The sequence below is a fragment of the Hypomesus nipponensis genome, chromosome 24 (assembly GCF_054491055.1).
Source record: "Hypomesus nipponensis isolate SF chromosome 24, ASM5449105v1, whole genome shotgun sequence".
NCBI classification, from domain to species: Eukaryota; Metazoa; Chordata; class Actinopteri; order Osmeriformes; family Osmeridae; genus Hypomesus; species Hypomesus nipponensis.
In genome coordinates, this window is record NC_140384.1 from 4,742,969 (window position 1) to 4,764,525 (window position 21,557).

At 47.9% G+C, this 21,557-nt stretch overlaps 1 protein-coding gene across 1 annotated transcript in view; it reads right to left on the bottom strand.

The window, feature by feature from the left end:
- The window catches only part of mef2cb (myocyte enhancer factor 2cb), a 71,746-nt gene extending 67,602 nt beyond the window's left edge, over nucleotides 1-4,144 (bottom strand). Inside the window, 1 exon segment of the mRNA XM_084690185.1 lies at nucleotides 3,887-4,144. The gene's annotated coding sequence lies outside the window, so the exon portion shown is untranslated.
- Nucleotides 4,145-21,557: the final 17,413 nt, after the last annotated feature.

Below are 21,557 nucleotides of genomic sequence, written 5' to 3' on the forward strand. Positions count from 1 at the left end.
CTGGAAAGTAATTCCCTATTTGCTAAATTCTCAGGAACAGGCACAGTTATTTCATTGTTTCAGGGCTCTTGTTCTGAGACGGCCAATAAAGAAGAGATGCCAACGTTACATTTTTCTGTCCCTAGTCAGGGTGTGCCAAGCGGTGTTTCCTGAAGTTGGCCCGTAGCCGTGCCCGACAGGTGTTGTGTGTTAACGTGTGGCGGTGGAAAGATCATACAGATACGTGATCTGGTGTTTGAACTGGTGCCGGGGTAAACCAACAGTGATAAAGTGCCATGAAATGCTGCCACTGTATCAAAAACTCGGCATGGTCCACTAATGTTTGACATAAAGTTATGATATTTCAGAACCTGGACAGCGTGCTGTTTATGTTCCTGCATGGTCAATTATACAGGAAATCAACATTCTCTGACCTCAACCAAATGTATTTCAAAAAGTGGCTAGATGTCTATCTTGAGGAAGCATGCAAGCAAACAAACTGACAGACAGACAGACAGACAGACACATACGCAAACAAACACAACTTAATTTAGCAACACTGAAATATTGTATGTGATTGGGTGGAAGTAAACAGTGTAGCTATAGAACCGAAGAAGGCTATAATGTGAGGGAGTGGAGCTCACAATGGGCACCCTACACCTTCCATACCTGCTCTTGGAACACTCCAGGGGGTAAATAAAACCCATCATAAATTATTCACGGTTGAAAACAGAGTGTGTAAAGAGCACAGGTTTGACAGGGATGCCCTTGTACAAAGGCTTGTTCGGCCTCGGCCTTCGGCCACTTGAACTCTGCATGTGCCCCTGGCCAGGTCGCCTGGGCCTTGCAGTCTCTGGTGGGGTGGAGGTGCATGGAGCAGCCTGGCTGCGGTGTGTAGCTAAGCTGGTGTGTGAGTGGTGGCACTTAAGCGTGGCGTGAAGGCAAGAGATAGCATGGGGGGGAAAAAAACAACAATTCCTCTTTACGAATTCCCAAGTCCCTCTTCAGAAGCCGAGAAACCAACCAGCTATTTTAACAATAACAGATCACTCCGCTTGACTACGGCCCCCCCCCCACCCCCACCCTCATAGTCTTAGCAGCCTGTGATAACATCTGGATGTAAAGCAAATCCAATGGAAGTGATGATGTGCCTGAATGTTACTGTAGATGAGACTAAACCCTGACACTGCTGGGCCCAGGGGCCAGGGGCCAGGGGCCCCGGGATCCAGGGCCCCTGGCCTTGGAGCGGGCTGCAGAACAGTGGGTTTCACGGAGGAGCGTGCCGGCGGACTGGCACAGCGGCGTCGTGCGGCGGAGTCAAAAAGCTCTTTGTGCCTCCAGGATCCTCCCCGACTCATTCTTATTCAGACGTGATCAGAGGGGAGGCAGGCAACTGAGATTAGCCGCAGATCAAAAGAGCTGCCTCGCGCCAGCACTCATGTTTTGTAGATTTAGCGGGCCCCAGCGCACAGCGCTCTATAGGGGCGTTCGAAACGTCCTACTGTGCGCCGGCTTCGACACTGCTCAGGGGGGTACGCTGGAAAGATTTCTCATAAAGGAGGCCGGACCGAGACTGAGAGATGGAAATTCTTAAACGAAATAATGAAGACAGTCGGAGTAGAAAAGGAAAAAAAAAGAATAGAAAAGCGGGCCTGTCATTGCTAGCAATTACAGTAGAACAAAGATACTTGTCCTTTCCATGCCGTCGTGATCAAACTACTACCATATGTTCTGTATGTCTTGGTTCAGTGATAATTTGTTTTAAACATGAAATGCACTTTTTTGTAATAACACAGCTCTGGTAACCTAAGAGCAAGGCGTCTGGCACAGCAATAGCCGGCATAACCACAGAAACGGCTGCAAAACCAGATGCCAGGAGCAATTAAAAAATATGAGGAGCAATGATCACCTGCCATACCTTGTGCTGCCTATTGATTCAGTCCGTGAGACCAAAAAGTGTGACAACTGCACCCGAGCAGAATGCTCTCTAACCCAGAGTTTCTGCCGTCGAGTGACCCAAATCTGTAGGCTTGAACTGGCCTCACCCTATCAGTTTCTGCAATGAAATCTGTGAATTCTCTTTTTTTTATTGAAAGTAGATCTATAGTTAAATGTTATATTATTTGGGTATTTGGACATTAGTAATATTTGAAGCAATTACTGGTGTGACCCTAAAGCGTAATGGTTAACAACACAAGTTCAATTCATGTATTAACGGAGTCTGAAAGGAAGTTTGTTTCGGATGTGTAAGAAGTTAACGACTGGAGAGGTGTCGGAACAGCCGTGCAGGTAACGGGTACAGCCACAGGATGACGGGGGCAGGCTGAGCGCAGGTTCAAAGGGGGCATGGCGTCTGCGTAAGAGCGCCCGGCGCCCTGCAGAGAGGGAAAACAATGCACTTCCTCAACTCGGCTTCCCATCAAAGCCCTGGTATTTCCAGAGAATGGAAAAAAGGTTTGGAGCGAGAGGTTTGGATAAACTGGGTCAAAGTGTCTGAGGTATTGTAGGCTGTTAGGGTTAGGGTTGAGATAGAGCGAGATAGTGTCAGTCAGGTTAGCGCTCAGCCAAAGAGTAAGCACACTGTGCAAGTTCGCTGCAGGATAGTGGATTGGCTGAGCGAGGGTTGTCAGCAGTGGAACCTAGACTGAACCACACAATGACTGGGTCCTTTCCATTGTAGCAGGAACTTTGTCTCGGAGTGCCACCCTAGCACAATTATAATTGCATTTAGTTTAACTGACGTGTAACTCTGACTGAGACAGGATTGAGACTTGCCTTTTATAAACCCTGACACCACATCGTCAAAACAGGCGGATAGCGGTGTACTTGAAGAACAATGTGACTCTGTCCCTGTCTTGCTCCTGAGGGTCACCATCATTACTTTATTTTATTTTAAGTTAATGGAAAAAGTCAAACAAAGCCGTCAATTATCCATAAAAATCAAACTTCATACTTTGTTATAGTATGACATTCTTCCAGGTTGTTTTAGGCTGTCCGCCCCGCACTGAGGCCCTTGTCTTCCTTTTCTTTTGTCTGGGAGCCCAGTTAGTTAAAGAAAATCTCCCTCCTGTGGGTTAAGTGTGACACATTTCCCCTTTGTTTTACGGTCAAGACGGTAACGTCTCATTTAAGCATTCATCTACGTGATACAGATTGGTATGGAAGTGCTCAGTGGTCACTTAGGTAGCAGCCTTGAGGGCTGAGTCAGTGCTAAAGCAAACAGCGTGTTCAAGCAGCGCACTTTTCTCATTCACATCCTTTCGGATCGTGCAATAAGGTGTTCTCAGCAATTAACCTTCTAAGAGTCAATAACCCAAACTGACTGCGAGGAATTACACAGGGAAAAGGGTCGACGCGATATAAAGTTCCACTTCAGAGACGCAAGACCGTTTGTCACGCCTCGGAGAAAAAAAAAAAAATTGACACGTAGGACTCAAACATGTGTAGGGGCAGAGACGTCAGCGGACCATTCCTCGGTATGGAGGTGATTAGCAACAGCTGTGTGGGACTGCTCCACCAGCTCAACCCTTAAGCTTTTCCAACTATTCCACTCTCTGTCACGCAGTCTAAGAACCCAAGCTAACACACCGAAGAGGTTTGCTATTCACTCAAATCGACCCATATGGATGCAATTTCAGATATATTTTCTATTTTATGGTTGTGAGATGACACAGTTATTGATTCCTTCTTCGGTCATGACAGCTGGGCGTGTGAAACAATTTACAGTCAACACAGCGACCCAATAATACAAGCAAGCAGGGTAGTTGTTTGACAGATTAATGCCTTGGTTTGAAGTATGCCTCTACCCACTGTGCCCTGACAAAGCCTGAACCAGAATCTCCCGTAAGCAGACCGGAGCAGAGGGGGGAACAGAAGGGGAAGGGAAGAGCTCGCTCTGAACACTCACCCGTGTCGTCGCCCTGCTTCCCCAGGATGTTACACCCTGCAGCACCAGCTGAGGGTCAGCTCAATCACAGGTAGAAAAGAACAAAAATGAAGAAGACGAAAAAAAAAAAAAAAAAGGAAACAAAACAAAGAGATGAAGTCGAGTGAAACAGAAAAACAATGCCCCGCAAAGTATGAAAGCCAGACCAGCTGGCTTTAGCCTCGAAAACCCTTGTTTTGGGTTGTGTGTTTGCCCCCGATCTCTCTCAACACTGAACCCGGGGATTGGTCTAACCCACTACCACCCCCCCACCCCCCCCACCCCCCCACCCCCCATCCTCCACCCCCATGGCCCCCCATCATGTCGGCTCACCTGTCCCCGTCACTCCTAGATAAATTTAGCCTCTGAGGGATCAGTGACACCACCCAGACCTTTGTCAGCGGTGGCATATGTGCCCTGGATTATTGCCCCCCAAAGAATGCTGCCGACCATTGGGGCAAAAAAAGAAATGCCCCCCCCCCCCCCCCCCCGCCCGTTAAACCTTCATTCACCCGTTCATCCCTTGAAGCATTCGCCCACTCTGGGCCTGCTCAACTGTGCTGTTATTGGCACTGCCAACCCGTAAGACAGGATAATTCACATTTTTAAACTGTCTTTTTTTTAGAATGACCATAATATGCCTATAAATGAAACTAAAAGTCCCTGACTCTGAATCAATATGATTCATAATGGTGACCCGTACAATATGGCATTAACTGAACTATTGTAATGTTGGCGGAAAACAAAAAAAAATAGTAATTGAGCAAGCTTAATTGACCAATTAAGCATTTTGTACAAAAGTATATATTATTTTCACATTTCTGATGAAGATGGCAGATAAAATCTAACTGTGCTGAAGGTTTATAATATGGCTTGTATTGTTGGCTTCCCCACTACAGGGATTTTTCCCTCCAAACCCATGAACGACACATTTCCCCTCAGTGCTCTAAATAGGCCTCGGCATTGACTAAACCTTCTACCCACGGTAGCTGTGCACACATTAGCAGGATTCTAAGTGGCTACTGCCGCATAGCAACTATATTTTTATCCGGGTGTTTTCCAGTCACACTGTATTTCTCTGCCAAATGCAACACAGATAATGAAATTGAACATTATACCAAGTAAGTACAGTTTCAAACAGGCCCCTAAATCGACACTCTCATGTGCAGATGGATGGTAGAAATATGAGTCAGATATAGATTTGATTAATTTCTATTGGGTCCAAAAAGAAGGCTGTTTCACTATAGATTGATCCATACAGTGGCAGCCCCTGATGTTTACAGAAACATGCTTCTTTTGATGTTACCGCGTTTGTATTGATCCTGTTGTATTACTTACATGATTCTGGGCACTGCCAATCGACTAATGTGTTTATTCTACAAGTACCGGGATCTCTTTGTCGCCAGGGCGTTGCTTTACAAAAAGGTATGACCAGAGTAAGAAAAGAAAAAACAACAGCCTCAGCAGAGAGTGTGCATTAGCACAGTGACTGAACAAGATATGCCTACACGCACACACGCACACACACAAACTACTTTGGTTTTGGCCCGGGAGACTCCCCGAACAGGAGCGGGCCAGGCGGTGGAGGCCCGGTGCTGGGTCGTCTCCCTCCATCTCTTTTCCCCCCCAGGCAGGCCTGCTCCAGAGAAGGGGCAGGGCAGAGGGCTGGAGCCTGTCTGTCTGTCTGTCTGTCTGGGGGCCTGGCCTGAGGGCTGTGGGTGGCAAGGGGCCAGTGTGGTTCTCCATGGCACCCTCCACCTGATGTGGAGGACGCGGGCTTTGCGAGGGAGCAGGCAGGGGCTGGTACTGTAAGGGAAGGCCTCTCTCCCTCCACAGAGGATTCTCAGTCGCCAAAGCAGTCTTCGAGTCCATGACATAGCTTCTTTTTTTTTCTTCTTTCTTTCTTCTTCACTCAATGTCTATCCATGTCATGTTATTCCGTGCTATTGTGTGCGAGGGTGCGGCTGGGTGTTGTCGCCACGGCTCCCAAGCGCGGCCGGCGGTGGAGCACAAAGCGTTCTGTCGGCGCGAGGTGACGGGAGAGCAACAGGAAACCCGGCATGGCGTCCGTCCTGAAAACTCCTTTCACTGTGTTTTCTTTTCCCTCTCTCGCTCGCTCTCTCTCTCTCTCTCTCTCTCTCTCTCTCTCTTTTCTGTTGCTTTATCGTTAAATCATCAACAGCAAATTAAAGTAATTATTGTAATGAACCCACTGACAGATTTACACGGGGCCTGGAGAATTTATGTGTGCTTTTGTAACGTCTCGTCTGGTGCTGGCCCGGTTAAGCGCTGCTGATGGAGTGACACCTGATTAGTTTTTGGTTCTCATTTCTCTTGTCTGTCTGTGTTTATGTGCCTGTCTATGTTTTTAGGTGACTGTGTACCTAGATGAATGTGTCCAAATGTCCGTGTACGTCTCCCCGGCAAGTGTGTGTGTGTGTGTGTATGTGTACAGTATGAGAGTCAGTCTAACACAGGGGGCGGCAATGTTTTCTCCACTGTGTGTGTGTGTGTGTGTGTGTGTGTGTGTGTGTGTGTGTGAGTGCAGTGTGGTGTGAGCTGACTTCAGCGTGTCTGCCCAGCCCTCTGCTCCACACAAGGTCGCTCTGTGTGTGTTCAGCCCCAGAGACAGAGGGGAGGCCGTGGTGCACAATCACCACGAAGCACATACCTCAGCCCCGCAGGCCCCAGCAGCCCGGAGCGGGCCAGGCCAGGCCAGGCCGGGCTGCACCCTGCCCTGCCTACCAATCCCTGGCTCAACAAGGCCTGACCAATCCCCCTCCTCTGGGGGCCCCCTTTCTGATGAGCTCTGTTGGTTTTATAAGAGGGCCCCTGTGACATGATCTGATAAAACACAGCAGGGAAAGAGAGAGCGAGAGAGCGAGAGAGCGAGAGAGCGAGAGAGCGAGAGAGCGAGAGAGCGAGAGAGCGAGCGAGAGAGCGAGAGAGAGAGCGAGAGAGCGAGAGAGAGAGCGAGAGAGAGAGCGAGAGAGCGAGAGAGAGAGCGAGAGAGCGAGAGAGAGAGAGAGAGAGATGAAGGGGGAGTGTGTGTGTTTGGGGGGGGAGTGCCCACACCTTGGTCCAAGAACAATATTGTGACTGAAATGTTAGACCTTCCATCTGGCTCTTTTGAAGGATGGATTATGACTGGTGCCATGGCTAAGTCTTTATCCTTCTCTGTTCTTACTGCATGGCCGCTCTCCACTCTGCTAAAGGGCTTGGCGTACAGTAGGGAAGAAAAAGACAAACGGTCTTTAACGAGAACCATGGTTCTTTTTCCCGTTGACGACAACATTCGTCATAAGATTAAGTTCAAATAACATGTGTTCACGTTTCATTCACGTCGGGTTGCGGTCAACATGTTTTGGTGATATTCAGCCTAGCAAAGAATTTAGTAATAAGACGTCAAACACGTTGTCTCGCTGTTGTTTCCCCTGAAGGGGGAAAGCAGGAAGCATTTTCAGGTGACCATGGTTACAAAGTGGGGCACTTACCTTAGCTATCAGTACCCCCCCCCCCTCCATCTTCCCCATCGCTCTCTTTCCCTCTTTCTATCACTCTGCTCCCCTCCTTCAAAGGGGCTAAGTACACCCTGACTATCCAAGAGGTACTCTGTCTGAGGGCTGAGGGTAGATAAGGACTGGCTGTGTCTCTTCACAGCAATATAAAGGAAGTAAATGCACCTGCATTTCTTCCACAGCTGAAAAACAAGGACTGACTCACCTCCTCACACAATCCAGTACCGGGAATTCACAGGTGGCCTTGTTGTGTTAGTACGGCGTCGGATAAATGCTCCGTTGGCATGTTAAAGGAATACAAGGGCGCGCTGCGGCTCTGTGTCCAGTGCCGCCCAGTAGACCTTTTCGATGTTCCCTTCCTTGGCATGGCACGAGTCAAGCTGAGGCCTCAGGCACCGTCTCCGAAGTGACGGCCGAGCCAATCGCAGTCAGCCCCGTATCTGTGATTGGAGACGGAACGTTCCAAGACGTTCAGCTCACAGAGGAGGAGAGGGGAGACATGGGCTGACGGCTTGATAAACCGAACATCCCGGGCTTTCATGAGTCAATTACAGCAAACTGGCAATATCACACTGCAAGCTTGATTAATGTTCACGCTCAGAGTTTTAATCGTTGGCGTCGTGAGATACTAAGTCACGGAATTGAATCTGAACTCTTTCTGCCTCCCGTTGCAGTGTATGAATCTCTGAACCTGTAGACCCCTGATTAAACCTTTGTGACAGATTATTTGGTTTGAGTGCCAAAGGTAACTGATTCAGCAATGAACTTCGGATGCCAATTGAACGATGAGGCACATTCAATAATGTCACATTAGACCGCATTAGATGACTGTGTGATTCTGACTTGTCTTTGAAACTGTGCCAACCAAGAAATTGTCTGTTAGTGTAATTTTCGAAGGGTGGTTATTTATAACATCTGTGGGGATGAAGATATTCAGGAGCTTGTTGAATTAGAATATGACACATTGTGATGGGTATAGATTCCTGTATTAACATGAAAAAGAACAAAGGATATCCTACTGTGAAAAAATATGTACTATAGCCTATTGTTTTATACTGGACCCGGGGAATGTCCCTGTACTTACGGTAAGTCGCTCTGGATAAGAGCGTCCTCTAAATTACTACATGTAAATGTTCAATACTGACCCATAAACAGTAACATCATCAAACATATGTATTCAACTGTATTCACATTGAAATGTACTTATTTTATTCAAATTGGTACGTCTATAAATGGAATTGCGTGTGTTTTTAACATTTCTTATCACCTGAACCACCAATTGTGGTTATTAGTAAAGTTGTGATCTCTCGTGTCACATGCGCCCGCTTTCCACATGGTAAAAGTATTTATTCAAAAGTATTTACTTGAGACGGTGTCGACAGAACCTGACCACACAAAGTACTCCAACAGCGTATAACACATGGAAAAGCACATTTTCCTCAATGAACCTGTACATTTTTTATTCCCAAGTGTACTTCCTGTACATAGCCTACTTGTGAATTCAGTGTGATATAAATGTACCACATCAACTTCTGATCTTTTTTTATGTGTCGTGGAGGAGCCAAGCCAAACCCTGCGTGATGTATTGGTGTCTGTCACATAATTCGGCTTCACGGGTTATTGACATCCCTGAGGAAGAATCACTCTCCTCTCTTCGCCTCTCCTCGTTAAATGGCTTTTTGGAAAAATGCTGTTCTCTTGCCCAGCTCCACTGTGAAGGACCCCTAGAATCTGTGTTTTTAGTTCAAACATCCAGCAAATTTATCAAATAAAACGGCATTCTGAGGAACATTCCAGGTTTGGTAGTGAACCGGAGATCGTCCTCGTCTTTGGGTTTGGTGAGACTTCCCCCAGTCTTCGAAATCAGCCCTGTGACAGTGTCTCACGAAACCGACTGTGATGACAAAAGGAGACTGACCCAGCTTCGTCAACTGTGAGGGTTGAGAATGGAGAATAAGGGAACCGCAATGTAGACGAGAGAGAGAGAGAGAGAGAGAGAGAGAGAGAGAGAGAGAGAGAGAGAGAGAGAGAGAGAGAGAGAGAGAGAGAGAGAGAGAGAGAGAGAGAGAGAGAGAGAGAGAGAGAGAGAGAGAGAGAGAGAGAGAGAGAGAGAGAGAGAGAGAGAGAGAGAGAGAGAGAGAGAGAGAGAGAGAGAGAGAGAGAGAGAGAGAGAGAGAGAGAGAGAGAGAGAGAGAGAGAGAGAGAGAGAGAGAGAGAGAGAGAGAGAGAGAGAGAGAGAGAGAGAGAGAGAGAGAGAGAGGAGGGGGCCTGGGAAAACAAAGTCCTCGACCAGAACTTTAGGGTGTTGGCCCGTCTGTCAACTTTATTTAACGTGATAGAACACAACGGAACACGGGACCACATAGATAGTCAACTTTTGTATATGTCAGGGGAAAAAGAAAAAAAAAACGATATGTCAGTCGTTTCTTTGAGCTGAAGACTTGACTGCCACGTATGCAATGAAGAGGGGAGGGGGCGATGTGACTTTCATACAAATTCAGAGAAAAACTAGGACATTCTTTGTCAGAAGATGCAACGTGAGCATTTTCGCTTCCAGAGGACAGGGCGTGCAGGTGTGGTAAAACTTTGTTTTCCGATGAAACTTTGAGTGTAATTCACCGTGAATGCCCTTAATATTAACTAACGCGTAAAACGCGGCACAACCCCCATCCACGAGACATGCAGTGACTGTGTCATATTTCCCTTCCTATTTAAAACAGAGGGTTCTGTCTTAGGCTACAGTGACGTGTTTCTTAAATTAGGATCTTCATTAAGAGGTGTCTTTGTTTTCTCCATTAGCTCCTGTCATGGTGGCGATGGCATAATCTGGCTGATTTAAATCCTCTCTAGTTTGTCTTGGCCGGACATAAGTCACTGCCGGGGCTGGGAATGCCCTGGAGCCATGTCAAAACCTCACCAGAGTACATTCAAACGTACAGTAGCAGTACCAACACACACGCGCACATATTCACACACAATCACACTCTTTCATACGCACAAAAACATGCACGCACCCTTGCGAGTGCACAACAAAAACACAAGCACAGACTCACTCCCGCTCTTGCAAGGGTGTGCAAACACGCACGTGCGCTCACCCGCACCCATGTTTAGGCGAACACACACACACACACACACATCATTGAATCCAATGTTGTCCCGTGGCCCTGTCAGGAGCAGTAATCATTTCAAAGTGTTCCCCTCCGAGTCCTCTGCCACACGCCCCGTGATCTTAACAGCACGGCACCGTTATTTAAATGTCTCCCATTCAGCCTTTTGCCATCTTCAATTACACCTTTTCACCCCAGCGTTTGTGTAATTTTCGAATCTGGCTGAGCCGAGGTTGCGCCGCACAGCGACAGTCTGAAAGAGTGGCAGAGCGCTGGCGAAGCACGACAAATAGAGGCAGGATGCTGCTCTGGCAACACACGGACCCAGCCACGGTATGAGGCGTCACTGCCGGTAGGTTACGGCAACGCGGGAAAGACGTCCCCTTTCACAACTTTGTGAGATGTCAATGGCATTTCGTGCCGAGCGAATCCGTGGCCGATGATCCATGTTTAGACACGGGTAGATATCGATTGTCAAGGAAACATCCACTCGGTAGTATTGGTTGTGACCTGTGTGTTATCGCCGGGGGACTTTGGAAAAGTTAGTGCACCAATACATGGCTCTATCCGTAGAGTGCACTACAGTTCAACTCCCGTTGAGAGACATTACGCCTGAGTGTGTTGGTCAGTGGCGACAATGACCCTGAAAGCAGTTGACTCCCTAAGAGCTTCGAGACTCACATAGATCCACTGCCATTTCAGAAAGTCCTCTACTTAGTATTGGAGGAGAGAGGCTGGGCAGTGAAAGCTTTCTGAGGAGGCATCTTGGAAGGATTCTGGTGAAGCACCCCACAGTAGATGAATGTGGGGGACCATTATACGCGAGCAAGATGTGTCAGGTTAAAGTGCTAGCCACTCACGGAACTAAAAGTGTGTGTGTGTGAGTAAGCGAGAGAGAGCGAGCGAGAGAGAGAGAGAGAGATTTAGAGAGAGTTAGAGAGTTAGTTTGAAGAGAGTTGTACAACCTTCATGGCTGAAAAGGTTCTTTTGTTTTGAAAACCTTGGAGGATGCAGATGTGCTTATTGTGGTGGTTTGTCTTGCATTACCATGTGACTGCTAATAAACTGGTTTCAAGTACACACAAGGCAGTTGTTAAATCAAATGGGACAATCCCAGTGTGATAGTTTGGTGTGGATGGTTGGAAGAGCATGTCTATAGTGAAGTGTTTCTCTCGGAATGGAACCGTGGGATTGGTGTATCAGGGACTCTGCACCAGAGATTGTCTCACAATTGGCACAAACACAGACAAACAGACACATACCCGCAAACCAACTCACTCTCAAACCTAGCCACAGACAGACTCTGGCACACACACCATCACGGACACACTCACACACACACACATTCTGTATACACACACAAACGCATCAACAGACAGACACCCACCAACACTGATTAGTGAATACAGCTCGTTATGAACAAATGCAATGCTTCATTTCAGCTGGCAAATCAAACAAGTTTGGACTGTAACTTGCGGCCTCATTAGACATCTAAGGGAACTGTTAAAATGAAACATGTGCCTCCAGTTCTGTCTCAAAGACCTGTTCCAAGCCATCAGCTCTGAAAATGACCCACTAGAGTTTACACATCAGGAGAACCAGCAATCTCTGACATTAGGATTTTTCTTCTGGAATATTCTCCACAAGTCAAGCAAGTCATACTGCATTTCTGGTATATACTTTCCCTCACACATTTTGAATTATTCAAACTTTAAAGCAAATAGCAGTCTGTTAAGTTAAGAACTAGTGCTTCTTCTGCTGCATACTTTGAAAACACATCAGAAAAGAAATGTCAGGCTTTACGTCGCGTGAAGACGTGTGTGGAGGACGTTCGCTGATATCCCTTCCTCCATTCTCGTTCTTCGTTTTCAGTGACTTTCATTGCATTCCAGGGAGCAGGCCTGGCTTGCACTTTACAACACAGATGTGACAATCTCATCATGTAAACCCAGCGTTTCTCTGTCGGAAACCTCGTCTGGTTTTATAAACCGTCTGCTTTGAGTACTCCAAAGTACAGTGTTATATTTAGTGTCATACTCCTCCAAGAACTTTGATGTTGTATGGGGCCATAGGTTGTGGAAGAAACATTTTTCCAGAGGTCTGTATTTTGGTTGTAAACTAAAGTAAACAGAATATTTTCCTTGGATTGGGCAGGATAAGGAGAGTGCCCAAAGACAGCCCACCTTGAGTTCAGAGAAGACAAGGCATGGACCTAAGGCAGAATCAATTTTACTCCCTCAAATGCCTGATGGGTATGAACTGAATGCTCCAATTCCTGTTCAGAAATGATGTTGTAAAGAGTGGATTTTCCACCTCATGCGTATGTCCTGTTAAATTGCATATTGACATACACACATCCTCCTTACAGTAATCAAAAGAGACGTACCCGGTGTCATTTCAGAATGCCTACTGACATACAGAGAAAAAGTGGTCATGTCTACTGGGATCCTGGTTTAGCAGGAGATTTGTGTTGACGCAAATTCTTCTGTTTGAGGAAAATTGTGTCTGCTTTGGATTTCCTGGCTGGTCGCCTGACAGACACACACACAAACAGAAATGCAACACCTCTATATCAGATTCCACACTATGGCTGGAGGAGAGAGGGAGAGAAAGAGCGAGGGAGAGAAAGAGGGGCGAGAGAGAGCGAGGTAGAGAGGGGCCAAAAGAGAGGGGCAGAGCGAGAGAGAGAGAGAGAGAGCGATGTAGACACGGTACAGTATGAATATCAGACATGTTTGTAGGCTGACATTACCTGGCTGCTAACCTGATCCTGTCTACTGTCTGTTCAGCTGGCCCATGTTCTGAAGTCCCCAGTTCCAAACAAAGCTCGTAAACGCTGCACCTAACAACCCTCCCATCTCATTGGCTGTGCAGAGCTGTGGTATGTCAACTAGATTTCCAAACTGACAAATAGGATCCGGCAATGGCGTCTTACACCCCACTAGTCCTAACTGGTTTTCCCCTACAGGAATCCGGATTTGGGAAATGGGCAGCAATCCTTCAATGTAATCTTTATGTTGAAAGACAGCTGTAGTAAATCTTAATTGAAAGTAGATATCAAAATGTGCCGTGAATGGTGTTTAAACAGGCATACAGTCATGTTAAATAATCCACTGGAGCTGTTTGAGGTGTTGAGCTGTGGCAGAGGGTTGGTTATGCTTCCCCCATAATGTAAGCTGACACTAAAACGGCAAAAACAATGTTTTACATTGACAGTGCAAATCCTAAATTGTTTGCCGTGCGCACGTTACTTACTTTGGCTGGATAGTCTTAGCTACTCACCTGGACATGTGACAGCGGTTTCTTTTTCCGACTTTCTAAACGGAGAATCGAGGCCTGGAGTGACTCGTCCATAGACAGCCTCCCTTTTTCCCCTAACCACGGGCTCCCAAAATAAAGGCCTAAACACGACGGAGCAAGACAATGGAGACCTTCGAATGAACAAACTGGTATAAACGCACTAAGACAAAGACAAAGAGTGAGAGAGGGAGGGTGTGAGAGGGAGAAAGATGAAATCCCGAGCCAGTAATTGTCTCTTCCTGAACCGCACAGTGAGAGCAGGGTTTGGACCCTCACTGCTGCTGATAAGCCAGTGTGGAGTTATTTAGGAAAGTGCAACCCGACAGAGAGACTTTATTGATTCAAATTAATTAATCCACTTACTTAGGGTGTGAGGGGATGGGGGGGGGGAGAGATTCTGTGGCTCTGGAGCGACTTAAATAGTCCACACAAATTAAACTGTAAATTTGTTGCCTTTAATGATATTCCCAAGTAATTGAATAGCAGGAATATTTCAAAACATGTGGCATTAACATGCAAAAACCATGTGTATTAGCAATGGATAACCCAAATATTATTTGGCATTAATTAATTTTTGATACGGTTCAAGCCTATTTAGTGTGCTTGTAATTATGGGTTCTGTGGAAGGGGAAAACAAGTAGGCTGAGGAGTGGGGCGGGCTGATAAATCCAACATACTTTTCCAATACAAATTATATATTATCCCTATAATACAAATATAACATAAGTGCTCGTGGAAAAAGTGCCCTCTTATGCAATATGTAGAACATTTCGGTTTACGTAATCAACCTTCCCCGGGTTTGTTGTTCTGTGCCCAAACATGTGCTCACCATCCCGGTTGGAGGACAGTCGGAGATAAGCCTGACGCAAGGTGTCTGTGTTATTCCGCGTTCGACAGGAGCGTTCCAGGTGTCCCATATTGCCGCCGTCCGTCCATTCTCCCCGCTAACGGCAGCAGACAGCCATGCCGCTGCATCCTGCCGTAATCCCGGTGGGCTCAAAAGAGATTAGACACTTTATACCTGCAATGACGATTTTACAGGCTCCCATCACGACTGTCACAGTCCATGCCAAAGAAGCCAGCAAGGAGGGAAAGAAAGGCAGACAGATGACGAGCGAAAACAAAGTCAAATAGGAAAAATCTGTAAACCATAATTAACCCCTCCTAATTGACTTGATGGAGTTTTCGGGGGCTAATTCATGCGGCGTTGTTGCTCGCACATCTGTTGTCAGTGACATGTGTCTGTGTGTGCGTTCGACACCTTTCCGTTAGGGACATGTGAGAGCGCCTCTCAACATCTTCAACCCAACTTTGTGTGGTACGAGCCCATGCACATGTTGACGCCTGGCACACACACACACACACAAATATGTTCGCCAAACATGGTACACACACACACATACTGCACTCAGAACGCTCCTCCATTGGAAACGTTGATGTTGCCATGCTGTGACAGCGTTGCAGGATTGTAAACCTTTTGACCTCTGGGGCAAACAGTGTAACCTTGATGGTTTGTGTCAAAGTAGGCATCCAGGCACACGCAGGGCAGACACCCGCGCGTGTCATTTTTTTAGTCGAAAGGAAAAGAGGTGAAAACCGTTGTTAGTGCGCCACAATCAACTCTGTCGATCTTTCCCCGCAGTGGAATTAGCGAGACGGCCCGTCCTCTGTCTTCTCCCCGGGCGAAACGGGAAAGGGGGGCCTTTCTGAGGGAAAGCTTCCTGAAGGTGTCTCGCTCGCTTTGTGAAACGTTGTAATTACCGCCGGGCCTCTCCGCCCTCTCTGTTTGTGGGGGGCTGAGCTGCGTTCGCCCGCACCCCGGGGTTCTCCCTCAGTTCAGCGTGCTTAGGCCCCCTCTAATTAGGGTCTCTGCCTCGTCTCCGCTCTCCTGTCTTGGAGCGCAGCTGGGGACGACACCCCCCCCCCCCCTCCAAAATCAAGTGAGCTCGCACGACGCTCTCTCTCTCCGGCGCTCCGCAAGCAACAACAGGCAGAGCCGTCGCCACAACGCGGGCGTTCATCCTCCTTCCTCCTTCTTCCTTCTTCTTCCTCCTCACCCCACTCCCCCCCCCCCCCCCCATTTTTCTTTCTTCCTGCCTTTGTTTTCTCGTTCTGCTCTCTCTCGCCGAGACAAGACGGTGCGTCTATAAAGAGCCCCACGTCGAAGGGATGTGAGGGAGCGCTCGAGCTGTATCTGGGAGTTCAGATGTTGCCAAGCGTCTATGTGTGTGTGTGTGTGTGTGTGTGTGCGTGCCTCTGCGTGTGTGTGTGTGTGTGTGTGTGTTTGTGCGTGCCCCTGTGTGTGTGTGTGTGTGCAAGACGGCGGGGGATCGCCAGGGTTGAGAGAGACGCTGGAACACCCAGAGGCGCTGAGAGAGAACACAGATCGCCCCCCTCCCCCCACCCCCCCTCCCCCCCATCACAAACAGTTGTTCAACCCCCAGGCTAGGATGAGGGGATGAGAGGGGGGCCTTGGAGAGGTGGAGAAGTGGAAGGGAAAGCTGCACTCATCTCAGTTTCTTCCCTCTCTGGTACTTACCTTTCAAACGCTCATGGTCTCATCCCGCAGGTTTGGTGTATTGTTGTCGCAGTGGAAGCCTCTAAACATTGTTTACTCCACAGGTGAATCTATAGGGTACTGCCGGCTGATGTCACTTAGTGTTGGCAGATAATTGAGGGTGTGTGTGTGTGTGTGTGTGGATTTATGAGTTTAATCTGTGTTTTTATGTGTGTGTGTGTGTGTGTGTGTGTGTGTGTGTGCATGTGTAGCTGTGTAAGTGTGTGTATTTGTGTTTATAGAGCTGAACAGTGAGCTAATGAGGCTGTGTTTGTCTAGAGGAAGAGGGGGGTGCATAAATACAAACGAGAACGGCAGCCTTTGAGTCACAAACAATGAGGGATGAAACGAAGCGCAGCAAACACTCTGGGTCCTCCGGGATTAACACACACACTCACACACACTCACACACACGCACTCACACACTCCTAGGGACTTTGCCACGCCCACAAACAAACAAACAAACAAACAAACAGGGACACAGTCCTAAGGTGATGCACATGTACTGTGGACAACACAGTCCATCCACTGTGATATCGCGTTTGCTAATAAGGAATAGGATATCAAAGAGAGCCCAAGGTTTCCTCTGAAGAGAGCCTTGTTCTTCTCAGTTGGAGCATTGCAGAGAGAGAGAGAGAGTGAGAGAGAGAGCTTGTTGCCTCACGTGGTAGCGCAGGGGACAGAAAGACCTGAGTTTGTTTCCAGACATCGTCGTGGCCCCGCACCTGGAGGACTTAAGCAGGCTGACCACATCCACACACTGGTCCCCTCACTCTCACTTCTGCTCTCTCTCTTTCTCTCTCTCTCTCTCTCTCTCTCTCTCTCTCTCTCTCTCTCTCTCTCTCTCTCTCTCTCTCTCTCTCTCTCACTCTGTATCTCTCTCTATCTCTCCACCTCTCTCTCTGTACATCTCTCTGTCTGTACATCTCTCTCTCTCTATACATCTCTCTCTCTCTCTCTCTCTCTCTCTCTCTCTCTCTCTCTCTCTCTCTCTCTCTTTGTGTTTAAATCTCTTTTTCTTTCCACCTCCCCCTTTCCTGCTGAGAACACACACCTGCAGCCAGTTCTAACCACACGCCGCGCTTCAATAATCCGCGGACTTTCTTTGATTTGAGGCCCTGGGTCTGGTCAGAAGCCTGACAGCCCTGACCCCTCTCTCCCCTCCCTCCCAACCTCCACGGGTCGGGCCAACAAACAGGTCTGGGCCGTGTCTCGATGCGTAAAGACATTGCGGAAGAGAGGGGAAGCTGGAATGTCATATTGTTCAATCCAGTCTTGCAGTAAGTCTTAAAACATACTTCAGACTTACTGCATTAACATTTATTTGGTTCACCGGTTGCTACATCTGCATGAAAATGTAAAGAAAGTCTAACTAGTCAGGGAGTTGACATAGATCTTGTTCAGACTGACTCAGAAGGCAGTGAGCCAACGTCATACAAGCATAAACACGATTGGAAGTTCACTTTAACTGTAAATATAGCACGGCCTTATATAAGAACTGAGAGACAGTTATGTCATCACAGAGGTATGGCCCGGCTAATTGTTGACAGTCTACTGTGATGATCATCGCATCAGTCCTATTGCAACACCCAGCTTGTTGACTAGGTTTACAGACTGGATCATCTAGCCAGGTCCAGTTTTGGGCTAGACGCATTGCCGTCATTTCTCTCAATCTATACTGGGCAACAATAAATCACCGTGGATCACCTCTTGCACTTTAGAATGGCCAGGCTATTTTCAGAGAAGGTCAGGGGATAATTATAAGATGGCGGCTTTCCAGGGCTCGAGCTTGTGTTGACGGTTCAGGTCCCCCCAGTGCCCCCCGGGTCTTTCTTCTACATTTAGACTGGACAGACTTGTCAGATCTGGTTGCTTACTAGGAAATAGAAAGGACACCTCAGCACTAATCAGACCAGTTACTTCAGTTGAAAAATACCAAACAACACATTCGGAAGGATCCAATGAATGAAGGTAAATGTGTTTACCGACAATCACGCCAGTCACTCTGAATTTAACATTCCGAACAATCTACTGAACAATACAAGTTGTTGTTTAGCTTTGGTGATTTCCCATCGATTGGTTATTTTATGCCAGATCCCGCCGAGGCATGGAGATCGCCGTGAGGTTTGTGTTTCACCGGTGGACCTCCCTTACTGTACACACAGCGTCTGAAACGCACCTCTTCAGGTGAACCTGCTGTGCTCAGTCTCCTCTGTGGGGGCATGTGTGGACGGAGTTGTCATCCAATCCGTTCTCGCCCTCGTTTTAACACTTCCAAAGGGGCCTTCTGGGTCGGGGGGCGGCCATTTTGTTTTTTTCTTCTTTCTCATTCACAGCTTTTTTTTAAAGCTTGTTTTGTGACAGGTTAACCTGCGAGCAGCATGAACGGATGTCGTCTCCGCGAGCAGGCGAGCAGCTTCCAAAAGCCTGCTCTGGTTTCAGCCCCAGAGATTCTCTGCCGCCCCAAACTCCAGACTCCCAGTCCATCCACTTCACACTCTCGATAGCAAACACAAAACGGATTAACTCATTTATTTATTTGATTTCCCTGCAGCGCCGTCATACAGGAAATGGACTAGCTGAGAACATTTGCAATTTAAACAGGCCCTGGGTCAATGGCACTTTGTGTCCACCATAATAAGGCCAGCCCTTGTGCGACGCTGTACGAGTGGGTGAGCGAGAAAGACGGTGGGCTGGCCAATGAGACTCTTTGTTCTGGCTGCACACCATCAAGACTTCCCTTCCGGTGTCTCCATGGTGATGTGAAGGACTCTGTGTGTAGTGATATACTGTCTATGGGGAGCTGACGGAGGAGGGACGTGGGCTCTAGGAGGACGAGGTCGAACCCAAAAGGAAGACCAGAACACGGTGGTGGGATGAGGACGGAAGGAAGGAAGGAGGGGAGGATTCATTGTTCCCCGCTCACAACGTGGGGGGGGTTGTGAAGTCGCGGTACTCGCCGTGGAAGCGCTCGGGCCTTCAAGCTCGGACAATGGGTGGCGGGAATGCAGCCACGGTTTTCAGCAGCCGAAGATGTGGGGACATCGCTTTGGCCTTGTCCTCGAACATGAGCACGCACTCATGCAGGCACTAGCCTGCGCCAACAAACTGTAAACAACTCGCCCCCCCCCCCCCTCCCACACACACACCACCACCAACACACAGACACACACGCAGAGAGACAGAAGAGAAGGAGAGAGAGTCTGTAACCAGAAGTGGAGTAGCAGGGATGTGGGAGGCAACGGGGACATGGGGGACAGGGGGGGGGGGGGGGGTGGGTGGGGGGGTTTAGGGGGTGCCCATCCAAACTCATTTCGAAAATCACAACTTATTTTCTAAAGTCAGCATTTCAAATCGAAGCGTGTCCCCGCTCATTTAATGCATCATTTTGCAAAGTGATAAATTTGCGAATTAGACATACATCCTTTTTGCTCTTAAGATACAGGCCCTCATAAGAGAGGGAGCACTGTGGAGGATTTAAGAGTGTTTCGCCGTGTCAAACGTTAAACCCACAGGGATCTTCAGCACAATTAGACCGGGGTGAAGGGAAGGGAGGAAAAAAAACGTTGAAATCGGGATCTTAAGAGCAGCGGCGGTATTCTGTCTGTACAGTAACGCGGTTATCTGTCGCGGGTGATCCTTTTAAACGCTTCGTTTGCCGGGATAAAAGCAGAGCGAGGGAAATAAACTTAGTTCTGCCTCCAATCTGTAAATCCTTGGTGGTCATGGAAGATGATCCCAATTTGCTTCTGAGCAGCACTGTCAGATCTCACAATAATAAATAATTTAAGACTTGAAGCGCCAATTATGTTCGATAAATGTGGAAGCCGAAAGACCCGCCGCTCGCTGGCTTCTTCCGACTAAGCGTGGCTCCCTCCGAAATACACCAGTCATTCCTGATGTCATAGTCCACATCACATGCACAAAAGGTTAATAATAAACGTATGTTCTACCTTTACTTAGTGAATCCAAATATACACAGATGGAATGGCGTGTTGAATTGCACACGTCTGTCACATCAGAATTCATGGCACCAATGAAGATAGTGTGGCATTACGCAATCCCAGAAAACTTACTTTGATGACGCACTTTAGTTTCGTGACAATTAAGGTGAGTAGCCTTTTTACAGGATTGTGTAAACATGCAATTTCACGTCATGTCCATACAATTATGAAGCAAAGCAACAAAAACAAACTGATAAAACCCAAGCAAGAGGCATAGATAGGCCTATGCCAATGCGAGTGGTTGTTCTTTAAATTTCTATTATTACTTTGGTCTAGTTTGTTTACTCACGGACAATTCGCTCTCTTCTCAGGCTCCTGTTTGTCTTTTATCTCTGCCAAGGGTGTCTCAAATCACCTGTCCATGTTCCCTATTCTGTAATACTGAGTGCACACATTAAATCCCTGTCACATAACCCACCATCCATAATGCCCACGTGTTGTGACAAGGGCCTACATAATACGAAGAAGGTCACGGGCAATGTTCTCACAGACATCAGAAAACATACGCTTCAATGAGTAGAGCATCATATGCATATCAGCGGGGCTATACTTTCCACCACGGTCTTCTATTTACTGAGAAGAACGTCTGTCAAGTTGTGTCTGCGGCTGCAGGAATCCTGGAGTAAAATACCTGTGTTCAGCTGTGGCTGTGGAGGCCAGGGAGAGAGAGGCTGCGGAGGCCAGAGAGAGAGGCTGCGGAGGCCAGGGAGAGAGAGGCTGTGGAGGCCAGGGAGAGAGAGGCTGTGGAGGCCAGGGAGAGAGGCTGTGGAGGCCAGGGAGAGAGAGGCTGTGGAGGCCAGGGAGAGAGAGGCTGTGGAGGCCAGGGAGAGAGGCTGTGGAGGCCAGGGAGAGAGAGGCTGTGGAGGCCAGGGAGAGAGAGACTGCAGAGGCCAGGGAGAGAGAGGCTGTGGAGGCCAGGGAGAGAGAGGCTGTGGAGGCCAGGGAGAGAGAGGCTGTGGAGGCCAGGGAGGGTCTCTCTCACTCTCTCACTCTCTCTGTTGCTCTTTCTCTCTTGCTGACCGACAGGCTGTTTGCTCATGTTGGGAATTGATAGAAACTCAGCAAATACGATGTGATACAGGATGCAGTGTCATCTTCCAGTGCCAGACGCCTTGGCTGTGTGGCGCATGTGTTCAGTGTACTCACAGGTTTTGGCAATCAACATAA